At 41.6% G+C, this 11,345-nt stretch overlaps 1 pseudogene; it reads left to right on the forward strand.

Annotated features, from left to right (window-relative positions):
- Positions 1 to 550: 550 nt before the first annotated feature.
- Positions 551 to 8,706, forward strand: LOC107677946 (5-aminolevulinate synthase, nonspecific, mitochondrial-like; annotated as a pseudogene).
- The last annotated feature ends 2,639 nt before the right edge of the window (positions 8,707 to 11,345 follow it).

The raw sequence follows: 11,345 nt of genomic DNA on the forward strand, positions 1-11,345 counted from the left end.
AGAGAGAGTGTGTGTGTGTGTGTAAGGTCTTTCCGTGGGTGTGAGGACGATACTTGTGAGCCGGTATGCTCACTCTCCCCCTCTCTCACAGATTTTTCTAGAAATCAGATTTGCTCTGATGTCATTAGCGTGTAATAGACAGTGTGCCTCTTACCCCCAGCATGCCCTGCAGGGTTGTGTAAATGGACATTTTACCACCTCTATAATCTACTGAGGGCTAGAAAAAGGGAGAATTGCAAGCCTGAAGCACATTGTGTTCTGGAGGGCATTACTGTGCAGCAGGTCTATATCAAGCATTAAGTTCTGTTTAACAAAGGCAGTAGTGATATTGATAGTTACAGATATAGTAACAAAAGAATAGCAACAAAAGTATCCAAAAAAAAAGGAGACTGGACACAAAATATGAAAACAAAGTGTTATTGGTTCATTCAAATGCATGCATTTAAAATGAAAAGTGTCTGTGTATCAGTATCGGCGATACTGGCCCTGTATTTGTCGCCCACCACTATTTTAGGCTGTGACCGAGCTGAAGGAAATGGGCGGCGCTGCGCCGACGGGCTGCGATATAACCCCGACGCGTCCGCTTGCCCTCAGTGCGACGCGTCGCCGCAGCAGCCCGAACAGACCACAGACCGCACAGTACTATTGACCGACGCTGCGACAGAAAAGCGGTGATCCCGGACATTAGTGAGGTGAGTAGTTTGAGCGAGGGACGCGTCTCAGCGCTCGCGTCTTCATGCGCTTTTTAACTGTAAATCTGTCTAGAGTCTTCACTCTAGAGCAGGGGTGCCCAAACTCGGTCCTGGAGGGCCGGTGTCCTGCAGAGTTTAGCTCCAACTTGCCTCAACACACCTGCTGGGAAGTTTCTGGTATGTCTAGTAAGAGCTTGATTAGGTGCTTCAGGTGTGCCTAATTGGGGTTGGACCTAAACTCTGCAGGACACCGGCCCTCCAGGACCGAGTTTGGGCACCCCTGATCTAGATCCTCTGACATGATGCATCTGACAACTGCGTGGAGTGAGAGATCAGTGGCGTTCGGTAATCATACTTCATTCGTCAGTTTTGGTTCGTAATGTGACACAAAAACCGTACATTTTACTATTAGCCCACAGTGTAGTAAAGGTACATGTGTACAGTTGTGCTCAAAATTATTCATACCCTTGGTAAATATGATCAAAGAAGGCTGTGAAAATTATAGACATTATATTTAAAATATTTACTAAAATCTAACATTTCATTGGAGAATAAGAATTTAAAATGGGAGAGATCTCATTATGAAATAAATGTTTTTCTCTAGTACACATTGGTCACAATTAATCATACCCTTTTATCCAATACTTTTTGCAACCTCCTTTTGCCAAGAAAACAGCTCTGAGTTTTCTCCTATAATGCCTGAAGAGTCGTCATTTTCCTGACAGGAAATCCGAGACCATTCCTTCATACAGAATCTCTCCAGAGCCTTCAGATTTCCAGCTGCATGTTGATGCTTCTCTTTCAGATTCCCAGCTTCTCCTCTTCAGTTCACCACACTCATCTTCTGCAGGGCTCAGCTCAGAGAACTGGGTTGGCCAGGGCAGAAGCTTGCTTTTGTTCTCAGTGACCCATTTTTGTGTTGATTTTGATGTTTGTTTGTGGATCATTGTCCTGTTGGGAGATCCAACCATGGCCCATTATAAGATTTCTAGCATGGACAGTCAGTTTTTAACACACAGAGCCCTGACTGTATTACAGGGACAATCTCTTAGGGATCACACCGAGCACACCACAGAAGCAAACCCCAGCAGCCGGTCAGTCAAGCTCGTGACCGTTTGAATGACCCCATGCTGTGTTTCTTTCCAGACTTTCTGGACAATCAACCATGGATGCCATCTACCGCTGCCCGTTCCCGTTCCTGTCCCATGTCCACCAAACCTTCCTGCAGCAGGCTAGAAAGTCCTTGGTGGTGAACACAGTGAAGTGTCCCGTCATGATGGACCTCGCGTCGAGGCCACTGGTGCGCTCACTCTGCTCCACACCCTCCAGCTTCCAGAAGGTAGAGAGCATGACGCCAGCCGGTGAGGGTGAGTGTCTGCAGCCGCTGCCGTTCCTGCTTGAGTTCAGTGCGTTTGCACGCCTCACTGAAGGATGTGTCCCCTCTGCTCTTTGAATTAGAAGCGAAAGAGGTGCCCAAAGTGCCTGCGGGTCAAGCGGCTGTCTCTAAATGCCCGTTTCTGGCGGCTGAAATGGGGCAGAGGAACAGCAGCGTGGTGCGGCAGGCCAGCATGGCGCTTCAGGAGGACATTTCCGAAGTTCGCACCATGTGCAAAGGTTTGTGAGGAAGTGTTTTCATGCGTTTGGCGCTGCTGTGGTTTACTGTGTGTTAGTAACGCCTGTCTGAACCACCAGTCCGTCAGTCGACCCTGCAGACCTGATGATAGGGCTCTTTTCTGATAAAAATTGCAATTTGAAATTAAGAAATTGAGTACTTAAGAAAAATAAGTGTAACTATTATTATTATTATAACACTTTACAATAACGTTCATTAGTTAACATGATCTAAGCATGAACAATACTTCTACAGCATTTATTAATCTTAGTTAATGTTAATTTCAACATTTACTAATACATTATTAAAATCAAAAGTTGTGCTTGTTAACATTAGTTAATGCACTGGGAATTAACATGAACTAACAATGAACGACTGTATTTTCATTAACATTAACAAAGATGAATAAATACTGTAATGCATGTATGTGAGGTCCTTCAGTAATTGTCGTTAAATAGGTTGACGAATGCAACATTTCAACTTCTTTTGTTAGGAAGTTGTTAAAAATCTAGTCAATCTCCCTAATCCAACCAGTGTGGCCTGTTTTCCAGACGTCTCTCCATCTGAGCTGAATCCTTTGGTGGAGGACACCAAGATGGGAGGAAACCTGATGAAGAAGCTGATGAAGCAGCGTCCCACTCGGGTCTCTCATTTGCTGCAGGAGAACATGCCCAAAAGTATGTGCTTTCCGTTACAGTGAAGAAACTCCTACAGCTAACCACTTCCTATTTTGAGCCGCAGTTTCACATTGGCTGTTCTCTTTCAGCCGTGTCCAACTTTCGCTATGACGAGTTCTTCGAGAAGAAGATCGAGGAGAAGAAGGAGGATCACACGTACCGCGTGTTTAAAACGGTGAACCGTAAAGCGACGGAGTTCCCGATGGCGGACGATTACACCAGGTCCCTGTCCTTCAAGAGAAGCGTTTCTGTGTGGTGCAGCAACGACTATCTGGGCATGAGCTGCCACCCGCGGGTGGTGCAGACCATAATGTGAGTGACCTAATGACCATTGTGAGGTCTGTACTTGATCTCTGCATCAACATCTTCAGCAGATGGCTCAGTCCTAAAATAGAGCTTTTTTAATCCTAATATAATGCTCTGGGGCTGAAATGAACGTCTCTGTGATGTCTTTTGACAGGGACACTTTAGAGAAACACGGTTCTGGAGCCGGAGGCACTCGAAATATATCGGGGACGAGTAAGTTTCACGTGGACCTGGAGCACGAGCTGGCCGATCTTCACGGGAAGGACGCGGCCTTGCTCTTCACCTCGTGCTTCGTGGCCAATGACTCCACGCTCTTCACGCTGGCTAAGATGCTGCCCGGTGATTATTTCCCTTTCATGTTTTGCATGAAGCATGTTCTCGCAAAATCTCATTATTGTAATACAAAAACGATAATTTAAAAATGCACACGGTGGACGTATTTGTTATCTTTTGCGAGGTATTTTCATTAACATTAACAAAGATGAATAAATACTGTAATGCATGTATGTGAGGTCCTTCAGTAATTGTCGTTAAATAGGTTGACGAATGCAACATTTCAACTTCTTTTGTTAGGAAGTTGTTAAAAATCTAGTCAATCTCCCTAATCCAACCAGTGTGGCCTGTTTTCCAGACGTCTCTCCATCTGAGCTGAATCCTTTGGTGGAGGACACCAAGATGGGAGGAAACCTGATGAAGAAGCTGATGAAGCAGCGTCCCACTCGGGTCTCTCATTTGCTGCAGGAGAACATGCCCAAAAGTATGTGCGTTCCGTTACAGTGAAGAAACTCCTACAGCTAACCACTTCCTATTTTGAGCCGCAGTTTCACATTGGCTGTTCTCTTTCAGCCGTGTCCAACTTTCGCTATGACGAGTTCTTCGAGAAGAAGATCGAGGAGAAGAAGGAGGATCACACGTACCGCGTGTTTAAAACGGTGAACCGTAAAGCGACGGAGTTCCCGATGGCGGACGATTACACCAGGTCCCTGTCCTTCAAGAGAAGCGTTTCTGTGTGGTGCAGCAACGACTATCTGGGCATGAGCTGCCACCCGCGGGTGCTGCAGACCATAATGTGAGGCTCGCTTCATCCCTTACACTAAACATGACCGTTTTCAGATCTATACGTATTTTTTGCATTGACGTTTTCAGGCTGCAAAATTGCCCTAAAGTGTTCCTGAAATAATGCAAAATCTAATCATCTTCTGATTTTGGGCAGAAATTCACACTCTCTGCGATGTCTCTTGACAGGGACACGTTAGGGAAACACGGTTCAGGAGCGGGAGGTACTCGAAATATATCGGGGACGAGTAAGCTTCACGTGGACCTGGAGCACGAGCTGGCCGATCTCCACGGGAAGGACGCGGCCTTGCTCTTCACCTCGTGTTTCGTGGCCAATGACTCCACGCTCTTCACGCTGGCTAAGATGCTGCCCGGTGATTATTTCCCTTTCATGTTTTGCATGAAGCATGTTCTCGCAAAATCTCATTATTGTAATACAAAAACGATAATTTAAAAATGCACACGGTGGACGTATTTGTTATCTTTTGCGAGTTCTTTAGTACAAACACAAGGAGATGTATTTATATTTATGCGATTCTCATGAAGAAAAGAATCGTGTAAACCTGAAAACAGGCTTTATAAAAGGGATAGTTCCGGTGCTTGATTCTGATTGGCTGAGCTGCGTTCGAAGCTGTTGTAAATTACTCTAGTGGTTTACAGTGAATTTATAACTGCTAAGGGGGTTTTAGACACTCGTACCTAACAAGCTGTTATAAATTCACTGTAAACCACGGCTTCACGGGGCTTATTGCTTTAGTATTTCCATTTCTATTCCTATCGTGCTTATATTTCCCCTGTTCCGACGGTCAGGTTTCTGAGAGCTGCGCTTCTGTGGTTTCTCCTCAGGTTGCGAGATTTATTCAGACGCGGGCAATCACGCCTCAATGATTCAGGGCATCAGGAACAGCGGCGCCAAGAAGTTTATCTTCCGTCACAACGACGCCAAGCACTTGCGTGAGCTGCTGGAGAAGTCGGATTCCTCGGCTCCCAAGATCGTGGCCTTTGAGACGGTGCACTCGATGGACGGTCGGTCACAGGCTCTATGTTGTGCTCTGAGCTGATCTGAGCTGAGGTGAGTTTGTGCTCACGGAGACTCTCGTTTGTGCCGTCAGGCACCGTGTGTCCGCTGGAGGAGATGTGCGACGTGGCCCACGAGTTCGGCGCTGTCACATTTGTGGATGAGGTGCACGCGGTGGGGCTGTACGGCCCTCGAGGAGGCGGCATTGGGGATCGGGACGCAGTGATGCACAAGATGGACATCATCTCTGGCACTCTGGGTGAGTTGGCCTGTTTAATGGCGCTCTGCTGCTTGTCACTTGTCAATGCTCTCGAGGAAACGCAGAGCTCCAGCTCATCTCCTGTTGCTTGGAGACCAGCGCTCTTGCTTCGCTCTCATTGAATTACCCTGAAGGCTGTTGAATGGCCTTCTGTCAGCTGGGTTGAGCTACTGAATACTCCCTCACAACACCAACCACACCTGTTCATTCATGTCCTCTGTAATCCGTTGAGCAGAATCCAGTGCACTTTACCTAAAAACATGCTAAATAATAAGCAGTCACTCGACACCAGGGCTGCACAGTTTGTGATTTTTCTGATAAAAATCTTTTTTTTTTTTAATCCAGGTTTGCTATGCTTGTTTGTAGGGCTGTACACAATTTTAGCCAAAATGTTGTTTTGTTTATATAATATGGCTATAATAACAACAATATTATTAATATTATTATTCATAAATGTAGAAAATAAATAAAAGCAAAAGTAGAAATTGTCTTTGTAACTGACTGTAAAGTAAAAAAAAAATTAGTAAGAAATATTTTACAGTGAAATTATAATAGTAATTTAGCCTATTATTACTATTAAATTACTATTGCCTATTCAATTACTAAGTTACTGTTATGATTTAAAAAAAAAAATTGTTTTATGTTTTAAACAGTCTTTTACAGTGAAATATTATAATGGTAATATTTATTTTGTTTTTGTTTAGTAATTTTAATATTTTAAATAAAATTAGTGCTGTAAAATTAGAATACTAATATTTATGGCTTTATCGTTTCTCTTTAAAGCATGCAGTGAATATAATTATTTAATTAAATCTCAGTCTTTGTGGTTTGATAATCTCACTCGTGTGTGTTTGTTTTAGCTTGTGATCAGTGTGATGATGACCAGAGTGAGCATTGATTGTCAGTGTGTCAGTTGTTTTGCTCGTCCAGACTTCTCTTTCAGTCTCACAGCTGTGGTGTAGTTGTTTTCCTGTAGATGGCACGTCAGCTTGCTCTGACCGCTCTTCTGGTGTGTTTGCGCAGGGAAAGCGTTCGGCTGTGTCGGCGGCTACATCGCCAGCACTAACGCTCTGGTGGACACGGTGCGCTCGTACGCCGCCGGCTTCATCTTCACCACGTCTCTGCCGCCCATGCTGCTGGCTGGAGCCCGCGAGTCCATCCAGATCCTGAAGAGTGAGGAGGGCCTCGCGCTCCGCCACAAACACCAGCGCAGCGTCAAGCTGCTGCGGCAGATGCTGCTGGACACGGGCCTGCCGGTGGTGCACTGCCCCAGCCACATCATCCCCATCAGAGTACGTACTAAACTCCTGCGTGCATGCACACTAATCTCACTCAGAGCGCGCCACTGACACGAATGTGTGTCATCAGGTGGCAGACGCAGAGAAGAACACGCAGGTGTGCGACATTATGATGAGCCGCTACAACATCTACGTCCAGGCCATTAACTACCCCACGGTGGCCTGCGGAGAGGAGCTGCTGCGCATCGCTCCCACGCCGCATCACACGCCGCAGATGATGGGCTACTTCGTCGGTGAGTCTGCCGGCACAGACCAACACAGTCGCTGCACGATTCGCCCAAACTAAACTCAGATCACAGAGTAAATGAGCCGAGTGTTTCAGAGTGACGCGCAGCACTGTGTTCATTTACACGCCAGCAGCTCATCATGCACCAGTGCTTTCAGCATCATTCTCATCAGTATTACTGTTGTAGTTGTACAGTTATAATAAAAAATAGTATTATTATTATTATTATATGTGTCCCTGGAGCACAAAAGCGGTCTTCAGTCGCTGGGGTATATTTGTAGCAATAGCCAACAATACATTGTATGGGTCAAAATTATACATTTTTATTTTATGCCAAAAATCATTAGGATATTAAGTAAAGATCATGATCCATGAAGATATTTTGTACATTTCCTACCGTAAATATATCAAAACTTATTTTTTGATTAGTAATATGCATTGCTAAGAACTTCATTTGAACAACTTTAAAGATGATTTTCTTAATATTTAGATTTTTTTGCACCCTCAGATTCCAGATTTTCAAATAGTTGTATCTCGGACAAATATTGTCCTATCCTAACAAACCATACATCAATGGAAAGCTTATTTATTCAACTTTCAGATGTCACATGTCACGCCAGGGTCACATATTGTTTTACTTAACTTGATTTTTTACAGTGAAATATTACAATAGTAATTACTTTTTGTTTTAGTTATGTTTATTTTAAGTAATACTAATAACAGTAATATTAATAATAGTAATAATTATTATATAGTTTTGCTTAAATACTTGATTTATTTACAGTGAAAAATTGCAATAGCAATATTACTTTTTGATTTAGTAATGTTTTTTTTTAGTTCTTGTAATAGTAGTAGTAATAATAATAATAATGTTTTTTTATTTTTTACTTAAATACTTTTTACAGTGAAATGTTATAAGAGTAATATTACTTGTTTTATTTAGTAATGTTTATATCTTTCAGTAGTAGTAATAATAGTGAGTGTTATTATTGTTGTTTTCTTTAAATGAAATGTTACAATACTAATATTGTTTTTTTTTTCGTAATGTTTATTTTTAGTCATGTAGTAGTCGTAGTGATGCTAATAATAATAAATATGATTATTGTTATAGCTATATTGCTATATAATCAGTTTTGGCCCAATTGTGCAGCCCCACACAAGCAGAAGAAACCTGGAATGTATCTGTTAGTAATCATGAATGTGTGGTTGTGTTCGTGGCACACAGAGAAGCTGAGGCAGGCGTGGACAGAGGTGGGTCTGGAGCTGAAGCCGCACTCCTCCACCGAGTGTAACTTCTGCCAGCAGCCGCTGCACCTCCAGCTGATGAGAAGTCCTACTTCAGCGGCCTGAGCCAGCCCATATCTGCCTGTGGCTGACACCTTACTCCACAGAATCAATATGTAGAACACTTGGTCTGTGTATGTGTTTTGTTAACAGATTATACAGAGTAAATCCTAAGTATTTTATATTTAAAAGATGTTTAACTTATGTAGACCAATCGTCTTTGATCAATCAAGCATTACACTGATGTCGACAGGTTTGAATAAACTGATGATACACTCGTTTGCTGTGTTTGTTGTGGGTGGTTTGCACTGATCCTGTCCAGACGGCTGTTAAATCAGCGCTGGATGACGATGATGAACTGTTTCTCACTGTTTGGGGAAGTGAAAGTGACCTTTTTAAAGAGACCGCTGTGAATCACGTCCATAACTGGCACACTAACCTCGATCTGCGCTGATGTGTTCATGATGTGAAAAGCTAATCCTGCTGCTGAAAACAGGTGTGTGTGTGACCCACATCCGAGAACGGCAAGCAGGAGTGCAGCGTCTGAACTCTGTTAACAGTGTGCTTTCCAGATGAGCGCAGACCTCCAGTGATCTGCTGATGAATCCGTGCAGCTTTCCTTCTGCTTTCACTCCAGTCTCTGCTCTCATAAGCGTCGGTTTTCAGAACGGGGATTTACAGTATGTGCAGTGAACGGTGTGTGGCCACCATCAGCTGAGTCTCCACAAGTCCCTTCCTCATTTGGTGATGAATGAAGTGTGTCACATAGTACACAGTTTTCTGAGAAAATCAGCGTGGGAAGCTATTAAAACTATTTAGATTTGAATCTAGGAAACTAGGGCAGGGGAAAATAACTTGCTCAAAAATATGGTACCAAATGTTTTAATTAGTAATCTTATTACTTTGTTGTGAAAATGAAACATCACCGAACACACTATATTAAAGGTCACTTGGCTTAAAAGTTATAATATTTGTAATGTTCTGTAATTGTTACTAAATAATACAAAAGTCTGGTAATTTGCAGTTTAGGCCTGGCTTTCAATTTTACTATATGTTAAATGCTTGTATTTACATAATGTAGGTTGCTTTAAACCTACATTTATAATACACTAAAAATGGCATTACACAAATATACAGTGTCTCCACTAATATTGCCCTGATGGTGGAAACGGATTTTCAACGCTTTAGCTCTTTTCTTACAGCCTCTTTCTATTCTGTGAAGCTCAATCTTGTTCTGCGCATCAGAACTATATTGTTTGTTTTTACTCCCTGTGATGGATGATTAGGGGAATTTGGCCTTTGTGTTCCTCATATTTATAATCCTGTGGAACAGAAGTTATGGCTGGACAATTTCATGCTCTAGTCACCCTGGTGTGCGAAACAATTGTAAATATGAATGTGAATATACTTTGAGATATTTTACTCATGGGAATTTCTAGGCGTGCCAGTAATTATGCATTGGAGAAAAACATTTATTTCATAATGTGAGTCAGTGAGCAGCAGCACTATTGTCTAACACAGACGTGTCTGATACAGTGAGCTTTGGTTCTTTGCTCAACAAATAAGGCTAACATACACTACCATTCAAAAGTTTGGGGTCAATATGATTGTTTTTCATAATATTACTACTCAGTAAGGATGCATTACATTGATCAAAAGTGACAGTAAAGACATTTTTTATGTAAAAACATTACAAAAGATTTCTATTTCAAATAAATGCTGTTCTTCTGAACTTTCTATTCATCTGTGAATCCTGAAAAATAAAATGCATCACAGTTTCCACACAAATATTGTTCAGCACAACTGTTTTCAACATTGCTAATAATCAGAAATGTTTCTTGAGCAGCAAATCAGCATATTAGAATGATTTCTGAAGATCATGTGACACTGAAGACTGGAGTAATGATGCTGAAAATACAGCTGCGCATCACAGAAATAAATTACAGTTTAACAGATATTCACAGAGAAAACAGCTGTTTGAAATAGAAATAACATTTCACAATATTACTGTTTTTACTGTACTTTTGATCAAATAAATGCAGCCTTAGTGAGCAGAAGAGACCTATTTTAAAAACATGAAAAAATCTGATCAAGTACACGAAAAAATACTAAATCAATTACATTTTTTTGCATTACAGTAATTAAAATATATTTTTCTTAATGCAAAAAATGTTTTACAGGACCAAAACCTGCATTAAAAATGACTAATAAAATCCGAATACAGTGATTTTTTTTTTTTAATTAGGATGAATATAACAGAGTAAAACTGCAAGAATGATGCATTAGTTTACTATTCAGGAGGCTTTTTCACATTACAGTAATGAGACGTCTTCTCTTTGTTCCACGTGAAGTGTGTTGAGCACATGTTTTGAGCAGGTTCTGTGCCAAACACTCATTAAAGCATCATCTCATGCTGACGCCTGCGCTCAACACACACTGAATCAATCTCTCTGCCTCCTTCAACAGCCCTCGATGAGCAGCATGACCGGAAACACTAGATGTAAGAACAATTTTTAAACCTATACATAACAAACTTACTGAAAGCAGTAATCTAACTATATATATACTATAAATAGTTCACTATACATACACATAACCTAAGACAAATTATACAAGTACTTTACATAACAACTGTGCATGATATTGTGCAAAAGAGGTATTTAAGCTTAAGAAGCAAATAGTGCAATATGATTTGTGGTGCATTCACAAGTAAACATTTGTTAAGTCCTTATTAAGTTCTTGTAACATGGAGTGTTTATCAGAAAGTGTCTTGTGCATTTAGGGAGAAAAAAGTGTGTTTCTACAGGTAGTTTGTCCAGCCCACTCACCTGTGTGTAGCACACTCAGAATTGCAAGTTTTCCTTGAAACATGGAGTGTTTATAAGAAAATGTCTGGTGCATATAGAGAGGAAAGAGT

This window comes from Sinocyclocheilus anshuiensis, unplaced genomic scaffold (genome assembly GCF_001515605.1).
Source record: "Sinocyclocheilus anshuiensis isolate Anshui unplaced genomic scaffold, SAMN03320099.WGS_v1.1 scaffold1254, whole genome shotgun sequence".
Lineage (NCBI taxonomy): Eukaryota > Metazoa > Chordata > Actinopteri > Cypriniformes > Cyprinidae > Sinocyclocheilus > Sinocyclocheilus anshuiensis.